Source organism: Lycium ferocissimum, chromosome 4, assembly GCF_029784015.1.
Source record: "Lycium ferocissimum isolate CSIRO_LF1 chromosome 4, AGI_CSIRO_Lferr_CH_V1, whole genome shotgun sequence".
Classification (NCBI taxonomy): Eukaryota; Viridiplantae; Streptophyta; class Magnoliopsida; order Solanales; family Solanaceae; genus Lycium; species Lycium ferocissimum.
Window position 1 is genome coordinate 17892973 of NC_081345.1, and position 13717 is coordinate 17906689.

The 13717-nt window shown below is 43.8% G+C and overlaps 1 long non-coding RNA gene across 1 annotated transcript; it reads left to right on the top strand.

Moving 5' to 3' along the window:
- The first annotated feature begins 359 nt into the window (after positions 1–359).
- LOC132051668 (uncharacterized) lies at positions 360–13717 on the top strand. The gene is made up of 3 exons (XR_009413849.1): positions 360–467; positions 5528–7429; positions 12216–13717. It is a non-coding gene; the product is annotated as an uncharacterized LOC132051668 (long non-coding RNA).

The window sequence follows — 13717 nt, forward strand, 5'->3', positions numbered from 1 at the left end:
TTCATTTTAGCTAAGTCTTAGTACATATGTGTCCTGTGTGCCTTTCTGTGCACTGCTTTCATTCTACTAAAACTTGACTGGGGCTGGAAAGGCCATTCTTATGCTATCTCTGAGCACCTAAAATCTACTTAAATCTTGTTCTGCTTGTGCTATGCTTGTTTGTTCAAACTACAGTTTTTTTTTATATACTTTACATCCTGCTTTTGAGTACCTAGACTTAGTTAAATCTTGTTTTGTTTATGCTGAACCTGTTTGTCTAAATCATAGGTTTTTTATATCTTGTGCATCGTGTTCTTGATGGGCATGACAAACTACTTCCCATGGCCTCAGTTATTTTTTATTTGGTGCATTGTATGAACATGCTTAGAATAATGAAACAGTTAAGGTATTCTATTAGATCTTCCTGCATTCTGCTATATAAGCTACTACAAACCTGAGTTTCTGCCAAGCTTGATTACCTGCTTCATGTGATGACCTTCCAAGTCATCTTGCCACATAAGCACATATTTTAGACATGTGGATGCTTACATGGCAAAGATGCTAGCATTTGTGGGAAGATTCTAGAGCCATGGAGAGTTTTCTTGGAGAAACTCTAGATTCTTATAAAATATTTAGGAAGACTTTCTTAAGAAGCCTTAGAATATTCTAGGCATGTAGAGAATTCTAGAGAGGGGACCTACTTGTAAATATAGAGGGACTTGTGTAACAATTATTATTTATCCATTAGCCCTAGGTGAGTAGTATAAATAGAGGGGCATACATTTGTAAAAATCCATCAAGCAAAAATCCAACAAGTCTTCTATAATAAAAAGCTTCCTTCTAGCAAATTTCTCTTGTCTTTCTTAATTACTATTCCCTTAGCGATCTTGAGTGTAGTAAACTAGGCTGACTTGGCATAGCAAGATCGTGAGCAAGTTGTGCAAGAACGTGAGCGAGTTGTCAAGTGCCGCACGTGCGCTTAGTTGAAGACTAAGGACGTGACAACGTGGTATCAGAGCGAAGGTTACGACTAAGGGAATGTCAAACGACGGAGAAATCAACGCTGCTAAAACCCAAGCCAACGTCATCCAGGATGCTGCTGGCAAGAAGAGTCATAACAAAAAGAGGAATGCCGCCAACAAGAGCCACGAGGTGCTGCCAGAGGTTGTGCCAAATGAAGGGCTTACATCCCAAGAACCATCTACCACTGAGGCGAGCGAGGATGACGTGGAGGTCCTGTCCGAGGACGTCTCGCTCGGTAAAGAGTGGGTTATGAAGGTTAATGTGGGGATGGACGCCATCGACATATTTGGCCAACGTTTGGGCAAGGTGGAGGGCACTCTTAGCATTCTTGAGGGGCATACTCTTGAAGAAATTGAAAGCATCCGAAATGACTTGGAGGGGCGTATGCAGGCCGAGATTGAGGTAAAGCAAACCATCACTGCTTTAGAGTGAAGACTCATGGAGGCGTTGAGTACTATCGATGCCATGAAGGCAAAGATAGTGGCACTCGAAGAGCAGGTCAATGTTGGCGTGATCGAGGCAGCCAACAATGTTGTTGTGACGAGGGAAGCTAAGATCGAGGCTCCCAAGCCACCGGTGTTCAAAGGGGTTCGTGATGCACAAGAGGTGGAGAACTTTCTTTGGCACTTGGAGAACTATTTCAGGCATGGCAAAGTGAGGGACGATGAGGCCAAGATCAACACCGCTATGTTGTACCTAACAGAGACTGCCATGCTATGGTGGAGAAGAAAGGTCGCCGATGCTGATAGAGGTCTATGCACAATCAACACGTGGGATCAGTTCAAGAATGAGTTCGACGGCGCTTCTTCCCAAATAATGTCTTGTACGAGGCAAGGAGCAAACTTAGAGAGTTGAAGCAGACAGGGAGCATTCGCGACTATGTCAAGGAGTTCACCACCCTTATGCTTCAAATTCCCAACCTCACAAGCGATGACTTGTTATTTCACTTCATGGATGGGTTGCGTAATCGGGCAAGCAAGAGTTGCAACGCCGGCAAGTCAGGGATATAGACCAAGCCATAGTGGAGGCCGAGTCTTTAATGGATTTCAAGCATAACAAACACGACAAAGGGAAAGGCAATGAGTCAAGGGGTGGTAATGCCAAAGGTGGGGGAGACCGTGGTAAGAACAAGGACTCTCAACAACACTACTCCAGGACTCAAAATGCCAACAAGTTCGACGACAAAAAGTCAAGTGGTCGTCAGGGCTATGCCAAGAAGAAGGCGCAGATCGAGAAGAAGGGATGCTACATATGTGAAGGACCACACGGCTTCAGAAATTGCCCCGACTTGAAGAGCCTCAATGCAATGGTCCGTGAACGAAAGGAGCAGACGCAAGGAGAGGGTTCAGGCACCGCACAGTTAGGTATGATAAGCATATGTGGCGCTATCAAGAAGCAACCTATCCAACCCGATGAGAATAAAAATCAATACGTGGATCTCACCATAAACAACAAGCTCGCTCGTGCATTAGTGGACACTGGAGCGACTCACAATTTTGTGACCGAGGCTGCAGCCGAAGAGACTAGAGTTGAAGCTTGCTCCATTAACGCCTCATCAAGACCGAATGCTAAACGGAGAAAATGCTCGTGGTGTAGCTAATGGCGTTAGTGTCAAATTAGGCGACTGGAAAGGTACGACAAATTTTACCGCCACTACTATGGATATCTTTGACATTGTTCTGCGGCAAGAGTTCTTTAGGCACTGCCATGCGATGATCGACCCCTACCTCAAACGTCTCTTGGTCTTGGAGCGAGAAGGAGCTTGCATGGTGCCTACAGTGACCATGCCGCATACAAGGGGCCAAACACAACTTTCAGCTATGCAGCTAATCAAAGGTCTTAAAAAAGAAGAGCCGACATTCATGGCAACCATTTAAAAGTTTGGAAGAATACAAGGGCCCCGGGTGAGATACTGCCGCCTTGCATAGAGAAGTTGCTCGAGGAAAACAAGAATGTCATGCCCGATGAGCTACCTAAGCGCTTGCCTCCTAGACGTGAGGTGGATCATAAGATTGAGTTGGAGCCAGGGGCCAAGCCACCCGCATTCGCCCCTTATCGCATGGCACCGCCTGAGTTGGAGGAGCTTAGGAAACAACTAAAGGAGCCAGTTCTAGCGCTACCCGACTTTAGCAAAATGTTCGAGGTGCATACAGATGCTTCTGAATTTGCCATTGGGGGTGTCCTGATGCAAGATAGGCATCCCATAGCGTTCGAGAGCCGCCAAGTTGAACGATACGGAGCGGCGTTACACGGTGCGAAGAAGGAGATGCTGTCGTCATTGTGCATTGTCTTCGCACATGGAGACATTATTTGCTGAGGTCGAAGTTCGTGGTCAAGACTGACAATGTGGCCACTAGCTACTTTCAGACACAGAAGAAGCTCACACCAAAACAAGCTAGGTGGCAAGATTTCTTAGCTGAGTTCGACTATGTGTTGGAGTATAAGCCGGGCAAGGGTAACGTTGTAGCCGATGCCTTGAGTAGAAAGGCCGAGCTTGCTGCCATTACTTCAGCAAGTTGGGATATCCGAGAGGCTATAAAGGAAGGCATGCAACATGATCCCACAGCTAAGCAACTTATGGAGTTAGCCACCCAGGGGAAGACGAGGCGCTTTTGGGTGGAAGACTGTATATTGCTCACCACAGGTTGGAGAGTATACGTGCCGAAGTTTGGAGATGTTAGGCGACGTATTATGAAGGAGAGCCACGACACCTTATGGGCCGGTCACCAGGTCAACGCCGCACTAGAGCCTTGGTTGAGTCGGTCTATTATTGGCCGCGCATGCGTGAGGACATAGAGTGTCATGTGCAGACTTATCTTGTGTACCAACAAGACAAGGTTGAGCAAAGGCAGCCCGGAGTACTTTTGGAGCCACTACCAATAGCGGAGCGTCCATGGGAGAGCGTGACTATGGACTTTATCACCTGTCTACCGAAGTCCGACGGTTGTGGAACTATCATGGTGGTCGTGGATAGATTTTCGAAGTATGCCACTTTCATGCCCATTTCACCAGATGTACGACTAAGGAAGCCGCCAAACTATTCTTCAAGAACGTGGTGAAATATTGGGGCTTACCAAGGCATATCATCAGTGATCGAGACCCCCGCTTCACTGGGAACTTCTGGAGGGAGTTGTTCGATATACTTGGCACGGAGCTGCACTTTTCCACTAGTTTCCACCCGCAAACGGATGGACAAACAGAACGGGTCAATGCTTTATTGGAGTGCTATTTGAGGCATTATGTGAGTGCACATCAGAAGGATTGGGCAAGGCTCTTAGACCTAGCCCAGTTCTCCTATAACCTGCAACGGAGTGAGTCCACAGGTCGGACACCATTTGAGCTAGCCACAGGCCAACAACCACAAACTCCACATTCACTACCGGCAGCGTTCGAGGGGAAGAGTTTGGGGGCTTACCATATGGCCAAAGGGGTTCGGAAGACGGACTTTGCTTGCTAAGTCCTACTTGGACAAGGCAAAGAAAGATGAAGAAGTTTGCCGACCGCAAGCGTCGTCCCACAGATTATAAGGTTGGGGACATGGTTTTGGTGAAGTTTAATCCGAGGCAGTTTAAGACACTATGGGACATGCACCAGAACTTGGTACCGAAGTATGAGGGGCCGTTTAGGATCGTTGCCAAAGTGGGCAAGATCTCATATAAGTTAGAGTTACCGTCTCATCTTAAGATTCACCCCGTCTTCCATGCTAGCGTGCTCAAGCCATACCATAAAGACAAGGATGATCCCAGCCGAGGTCAGTCGAGTCGGGCGCCAATTACTATTACCGTCTCTCATGATCGGGAGATTGAGGCTATCATTGATTACCAGGTCAGGCGAAGACAAGGGCAGAAAGCCAACGCCATGTTTTTGGTCCATTGGAAGGGGCAATCACCGGAGGAGGCCACATGGGAGCGATACGAAGACTTGTGGCAATTTAAGGACAAGATTCGAGAGTTTATGTTACAGCAATGCGCCGCGGTCATCGCAACATCAGGTGGGGGAGATATGATGACCTTCCAAGTCATCTTGCCACATAAGCACATATTTTAGACATGTGGATACTTACATGGCAAAGAATGCTAGCATTTGTGGGAAGATTCTAGAGCCACAATGGAGAGTTTTCTTGGAGAGACTCTAGATTCTTATAAAATATTTAGGAAGACTTTCTTAAGAAGCCTTAGAATATTCTGGGCATGTAGAAGAATTCTGAGGGGACCTACTTGTAAATATAGAGGGACTTGTGTAACAATTATTATTTATCCATTATTACTAGGTGAGTAGTATAAATAGAGGGGCATACATTTGTAAAAATCCATCAAGCAAAAATCCAACAAGTCTTCTATAATAAAAAGCTTCCTTCTAGCAAATTTCTCTTGTCTTTCTCAATTACTATTCCCTTAGCGATCTTGAGTGTAGTAAACTAGGCTGACTTGGCATAGCAAGATCGTGAGCAAGTTGTGCAAGAACGTGAGCGAGTTGTCAAGTGCCGCACGTGCGCTTAGTTGAAGACTAAGGACGTGATATTCAGCATTGGCTTAACTAGTTTTGAACCTAAGACAGTCTTAGAGTGGGAGAGATGATCATCATTTATAAAACTGGGAATAAATATTTAGGTAATTGGTTGAGTCATAGGTTCAAAAACATATTCAAGGCTAGATAGACATAAAAGTATGTTAAGTTATTAAGAAAAGAAGAAGGTATACACATAATATACACTTGATATACACATTATGTGTGTATATCATAGGTATATTGTGTGTATATGACTAAGCAGGCTAGTTATATATAGGGTATATACATTAAATGAGTAAAAGGGGATGGAAATCCCATTAAGCCTTAATTTTTAACTTAGCTTCATTTTAGAAAAAAAATAGGCCTAGCCCAATTCAAATTCAATGAAGGGTAGACCAGATTTCATTAAGTCCAAAAGTAAAAGGAAAAGGGTGACTCGGGTATCTTTCTTTTGTATCCAATCTAGGGCTGCCAAAGCCTAGTAACCTAAAGCGGTATGTACATGTGCATATTTGTTGTCTTATATGTGAGTTATATATGTGTGTGTGTGTGTGTGTGTGTGTACATGTGTGTGATAAGTTCAACGAATAAATTCTAACTGGGTCCTTTTTCTTTTTCCCTCCTCCACTGCATGGGCCATTCGGGCCAAGGCAAAGCCAACCTGTTGGGGCCCAACAGGCAATTCTTTCATATTATCGAGTCCAATGAAGGCGAAATGGAAGCCAATATATATTAAATGCATAGAAGGCCCAGCCATGGTGAAAATGGCCAATTAGGGGCTTGGCATGCCCCTAGCCTACCCTTCTTCTTTTTATTTAGTTATTTAAGCTGTTTTTTCCTCTTATTTGTGAGGTGTTGTATTGGTATTTGAAATCCCTTGAAAAAACTCATATACATATATTGGAATCTTTATTATTTGAACTAGCCGTCTTAGGACAACGGTGCTTATGCCGTTTAGTTGACTTTAGGTCCCCAAACGATTTTCATAAAACCAAATCTAACATAACAATTTTCCCAAAAATAAAATGGGCAACTAATAAAGTCATTTTGAAAGACAAAAGGATTTTAAGGACACAAGTGTTATTTCTTTTTCTTTTTTAACAGGATCGATTTTGAGTCAAGGAATATACCTTTTGTAGTCTTTGGACAAAAATCAAATCTAAGTTAAAATAATTTGGGCGAAGCCCAGCGATGAAAAACGAAGGCCTTTTTGGAAAAAAAAAACAAAAAAGTGATTTCTGGGCCAAGCCCAAAGAAAAATAAAGCTAAGGAAATTTTTTGGTTGAGCCTCAGTTGGTTTTCAGAAAAGAATCAGAAAAAATATAAATCTGAGCCAAGCCCAAACTAAAACGCCCCTTTTAGAAACTAAGTCACATTTTTAGGATTTAAAACCCAATTCCAAAATTAATTGTATGTATATACATGTCTATGGACCGTTGATAACAAAACAAGTTATTTCATAAGTCAAAATCGTTTGAATAAGTGAAAAACGTTCGTAAATATGAAGTGTTAGGTAAGGCGTTCAAACGTATTATGCGGATTGGCCCGAATGAACGTGTATGGTTATAACAAAGTATATACAAACACATATGTATCAAAAACTAGAAGATTTTTACACTTTTTTTAATGTATAAAGTACATTATCCTTGTATATAAAAAGAAACTACTCTTATCTAGATATTATAAGTCCGAACCTAAAATACCCATATATAAGGGGAATATATTAAAAAAAAAATATCAAAATTAAAGATATGCAATAATGACAGTCTTTTATAAATGTGGGAAGTAAACAAGTCTTTTATAAATGTGGGATGTAAACACTGAATAAACAATTAAAGCAATTAATCGTACACAGGAATTCGAAGGTCAACCGTATAGTACGGATCCTTAATACTAGGGTGCCTAACTGATAGACTATGTAATAGTACACGTAAACATTGTAAATATTCCCTTTGATAGACTATGTAATAGTACACGTAAACATTGTAAATATTCCCTTCCTTATGTATTGTAATCAGGTCCTGTAATTTAGGCTAGTATCATTCTAATAGGAGATACCTACTTTGTATATAATGACTTTCATACATCAATACAAGTCACGGATTGATTTCCTACATGGTATCAGACTAGGTTTCTCCCCAAAACCCTAGCCGTCCACCTCTCTCTCTCTCTCTCTCTCTCTCTCTCTCTCTTCTAACCCTAAACCTAGCCGTCACCCTTTCCTCCTCCCTCTTCTCCCTTGATGGCCGACAACAAAAATTTTCATTTCGCTTTTTAACCGTCACGAATGTGAAATCTTTAATCCCAATCACTCTAGACATGGAAACCGGCCATTATCACGAATGGGCGACACTATTCAAAGTCCTAGCCCTCGTTCACTCCGTACTTGAACACATCATACCACCAACTGACACCGCTGAACTCACCGCGTACGACGCAACAAAGGCGGCTAACCTTCCGCTGTGGAAACGGCTAGATGTGGTGGTCCTTCAATGGATATACGCCACCGTCTCCCATGATATTCTTACCTCTATTCTCGTGGCGGATGATGTTGCCGAGAAGGCTTGGAATTGCGTTGCTCAACTTTTCCAAGATAATAAGCACTCAAGGGCAGCGTACCTTGAAACTGAATTCACCACCACAAAAATGGCCGACTTCGGCTCAGTTATGGCCTATTACAATAGGCTCAAGTCTCTCACAGATCCGCTTGCCAACGTCGGGTCGCCGGTGTCCGACCAACGTACGTCTTGCGACTTCTCGCGGCCACCGGAGACGTATGCACACTTTGTCACCACCATCAACAAAAGGATGTGCTGCCTTCTTTCTCTGAAGTGTGCTCCAGACTCAAGCTCGAAGATGCAGCAGCCAAGGAATGTGCCCGTGATTCCAATCTCGCGGCTCTACTTGTTGATAATGATACTCCCTCTCCACCACCTGGCGGCAACAATCATTCCACTAACCGTCATGATAATAATCGTGGCAGGAATTCTAACAGGAACAAGGGAAAGAATACCAACAACAACAACAACGCGGGAAACAAGGCCGCGGCGGCGGGGGCGCCCGGCGGCGGCCGGTGGTCGGCGGAGCGCCCACCGCCAAGCGGGGGCCTGCGCTTGCACAGCCGCCCCGGCGGTGGCCGCGACCCTTCCCGTATCCGACGAGGCGGTCGCGCGCCCGACCCGCCACGTGGCGGCCGGCGGCCCGGCATTCTTGGTGCGGGTCCACGGCCTCAGCAGGCCTATTCCATGCACGTTCCGCCAAACTCGGGGTACACTCCGACAGACGTGGAGGCAGCCATGCACACTCTGTCCATGCATCAACCGGATGAAAATTGGTACATGGACACCGGGGCGACTTCTCACATGACTGCCAACTCAGGTACTCTCACGTCTTATTTTAATTTGAGCAATAATTCTGGAATCATTGTTGGTAATGGTAGCACTATTCCAATTCGAGGCTATGGTCATACATCCCTTCCCCCACCTAATCCTCAATTACGTCTCCGAAATGTCTTGCATGCTCCAAAACTCATCAAAAACCTTATTTCCGTACGTAAATTCACTAAGGATAATAATGTTTCTGTTGAGTTTGATCCTCTTGGGTTTTCGTGAAGGATTTACCGAGGAGCCGCCTAATGAGATGTGAGACACCGGGGAATTGTATCCTATCAATGCCAAAGAATGGTCCACTCCACCATCCACCTTCCTTGCCGCATCACCTAGCTTGTGGCATTCCCGCCTCGGCCATCCGGGAAAAGCTATTCTTAGTTCTCTTCGTAGTAATGCCTTAATTGAATGTAATAGGGCCCGAACTTCTCTTTGCACCTCTTGTCTTTTGGGGAAACATGTTAAATTGCCATTTTATGATTCGTTGTCGTTTACTACTATGTCGTTTGACATCATTCATAGTGATTTATGGACATCTCCTGTTTTAAGTTCTAATGGGCACCGCTATTATGTTTTCTTTCTTGATGATTATAGTAATTTTCTTTGGACTTTTCCAATCTCTAACAAGTCCCAAGTGTATTCCACTTTTCTATCTTTTAAGGCATTAATACGGACTCAATTCGAAAGAGACATTAAAAACATTCAATGTGACAATGGGCGGGAATTCGCCAATGGGCATTTTCAATCTTTTTGCGCCTCAAATGGTATAAATTTTCGATTTTCTTGCCCCTATACCTCTCCTCAAAACGGCAAAGCGGAACGAAAAATTAAATCCATTAACAACATAGTGCGCACTCTTCTTGTCCACTCCTCCGTCCCCCCTCTTTTTGGCATCATGCTCTCCAAATGGCCACATACCTCCTCAATATACTTCCCACCAAAGTCCTTGGGTATAAATCACCGACGCAAGTTCTCTATCAACGAACCCCCTCCTATTCTCATCTCCGGTTTTTGGGTGTCTATGCTATCCACTTTTCCCGTCTACGACTATTCATAAGTTACAAGCAAGATCCACCCCGTGTGTCTTTTTGGGCTATCCGTTGAATCATAGAGGATATAAGTGTTATGATTTATCCACCAACAAAATCATCATCTCACGACATGTCATCTTTGACGAAACTCAATTTCCCTTCTCCAAATTGCACTCCCCCACCCCAACCTCTTATGAATTTTTGGACCATGGAATTTCCCCATATACCCTGCATTTTCTGTCTCCACCTACTCCACCCGTCGTTCCCTCGGTCCACCCCTCCCCCGCTGCTGCACCCGTGGCCACGGCCCAATGACCCTCCCCCATTGCTCCACCCGTGACGCCCAATGTGATCCTACCACCCCCCCCACGTCGCTCGCCAAAGACCCCCAACCCCCACCGCCCCACCCATCATCGCCGTGCAGCCCACCCGCATGGTTACTAGAAGCCAACACGGGATTTTCAAACCCAAACAACCGTTCAACTTAAATACTTCCAGCATTCTCTCCATCTCGCCTATCCCGCGAAATCCTGTCAGTGCTCTAAATGACCACAATTGGAAAGCTGCCATGGTTGATGAATATAATGCTCTAATTAATAATAAGACATGGGAGTTAGTTCCACGTCCCACTGATGTGAATCTTATTCGTTCTATGTGGATTTTTCGTCATAAAAAGAAATCTGATGGTTCATTTGAGAGGCACAAAGCCCGTCTTGTCTGTGATGGCGGGGTCTCGATAGGTTGGAGTTGGGATCGCGACGAGACCTTCGATCGATCGTCAAACCGAAGCTACTATTATATTGTCTTGAGCATTGCACTTGCACACTCTTGGCCCATTTCATCGGTTGGACGTCAAGAATGCTTTCCTACACGGTAATCTTAATGAGACCGTTTATATGCATCAGCCTATTGGGTTTAAGGATCTGACATCCCCATCATGTCCATCTCTTGAAAAAATCGTTGTACGGCCTTAAGCAAGCTCCCCGTGCATGGTTCCAACGCTTGCGGACTATGTCTCCACCATTGGTTTTTCACATAGCAGATCTGATCACTCTCTCTTTATTTATTGTCGAGGTTCTGACATTGCTTACATTCTGCTATATGTTGATAATATTATTCTCACAGCTTCCTCAGATGCTCTAAGGAAATCCATCATGCCTCTGCTTAGTGCCAAATTTGCTATGAAGGATTTGGGCCCTCTCGGCTATTTTCTGGGTATCGCTGTTACCCGGACTTCATGCCACATGTTCTCTCTCTCGAGAAAATTATGCAGCAGATATTATAGAGCGTGCGGGCATGACTGCTCGTAAGCCGGTCAGACACCGGTCGACACCAAAGCCAAACTTGGTGCCACGGCGGGCCTCCTTGCGATGATCCCACCCAATATCGTAAGTTGGCCGGCGCGTTAAAATGCCTTACATTTACAAGACCGGACATCTCCTATGCGGTTCAACAAGTATGCCTTCACATGCATGATCCTAAGGTTGCACGTATGCATGCTCTTAAACGCGTAGTCCGATACATTCAAGGTACTATTGACTTTGGTCTCCATCGTACAAATCCTCCATTGCCTCTCTTGTCTCTTATCTTGATGCGCAGATTGGGGTGGTTGTCGGACACTCGCCGCTCCACATCCCCAGTTCTTGTGTCTTCCTCGGCGATAACCTCCTCTCATGGTCATCCAAACGGCAACCTACTATGTCTAAGTCGAGTGCCGAGGACGAACACCGTGGCATCGCTAATGTCGTATCTGAGTCCTGTTGGCTTCGCAACCTTCTCTTGGAGCTCCGTTGTCCCATTCGGACAGCTACATTAGTTTATTGTGATAATGTTAGTGCCATATACCTATCAGGTAATCCAGTTCAGCACCAACGCACTAAACATATTGAGATGGACATACATTTCGTACGTGAGAAAGTTGCCTGTGGAGAAGTTCGTGTCCTTCACGTCCGTCCCGTTACCGGATCGCAGATATCTTTACTAAAGGTCTTCCGCGCGTGCTCTTTGATGATTTCAGGGACAGTCTAAGCGTACGACAACCTCCCGCTTCGACTGCGGGGGTGTGATAGACTATGTAATAGTACACGTAAACATTGTAAATATTCCCTTTGATAGACTATGTAATAGTACACGTAAACATTATAAATACTCCTTCCTTATGTATTGTAATCGAGGTCCGTAATTTAGGCTAGTATCATTCTAATAGGAGATACCTACTTTGTATATAATGACTTCCATACATCAATACAAGTCACGGATTGATTTCCTACACTAACACCTTCCCTAGGGGATCACCAGAACCATTACCTAGAACTTTGGATTACGAAGGTTTTATCACTGTATTTTGATAAACCCTTCACCTTTGGTTTTCCTAATTTCCTAAAAATTAGGTGGCGACTCTTTTTCAAAACAAATTCCGAAAGAGCACTAACAAGTTCAAAGTAGCTTTCCGAGTGCTAATCCCGCTCGCGAAATGCGAACCGTAACACTATTCACTTGATAAAAAAATCAGATATTTCATGATCTCACCAAACACATTGATATCAGATTCGATTTTATTCGTGATGTTTTTGAACAAGGTACAGTTAATGTCTTGAAGGTTGACACTAAGGACAACGCAACGGATATGTTGACCAAGGTGGTTCATCTTGTCAAGTTCAGTCATTGTATGAATTTGGCAGGAGTTCGCATCAACTAATGCGTCAGGATGGAGAACGGCAGGGAAAGGTAGAGCTACTAGTATGTACAAGGTTTCGGTTAGTATCTCTTGTTTCCTATACGGAGTTAGCTCACGTAGGCTTAGAGACATTGGACTGAATGACGTTCATGTGGAAGCTCGAAATTCATCTCAAGGTGGAGATTGTGAAGTTGAGAAGATATTCAAACTAATTCCTACTCAAAAGCGGAAAGAAATAAAAGAAAACTTTTTTCTTTGTTGGTTTTCGAGAGTTATTAGGATTTAGATCCTTTTTAGGAAAGGATTAGACCTAGTAGTATAAATACATGCTAGCTAGGATTTATTAAGTAGTAGCACAGAACATAGAACCTAAGAGTACTCAATCTTGTAACTTATTTTCTCCCTTGATATTAATGAAAGTGCCGGCCGTTCTCCGTAGACTAGGATAACATCGATCCAAACCACGTTAATTACTGTGTTTTTATCGTTTTCGAGCTAACACTTTATTGTTTAGTGGACGCTTGTTGGAAATGTAAGTATTGCCCTCACCTATAGGGTGCTCAATTTCTGTACATAAGGGAAGGGAAGGGCCTGCTGGTTTATGATACTTTAGGAAATGTGCTGCATCCAAAGCTGGATAGTGAAGATTCATAAAGCCGATATCAATATACTTGAAATTAACGTATAGTTGCTGATATAAATGGTAATGTTGGAGCAGTTAAGATGTCCATTAAGTAATGTGCATTAAGCAGGGGAGAGCTAGACTTCAGATTGCGGGTTCGGCCGAACTCCATAGCTTTAGTCCAAATTCTGTATGTCTTAAGAAATTACTTTACGTACAAATTACGTATAGATCTTTGATATTCTATGTTTAACATTTCCACACCTTTCACGAATCCAATGCCTGACGCCTCGAATTGGATCATTAAAACAATATGGATTCATTTGTTCCATCAGCATTTACAGAACCTGTTTTCTCTGAATACCTATTCCAAATTAGGTAGTTGAGAGAATACGTGTTGAATCTTTTTTACTAGGCAAGTAGGCATTGATCTACCTACTTTTTTGCTATTGCTATTTATCTTACATGGGCGTCTGAGAGAATGAATGTT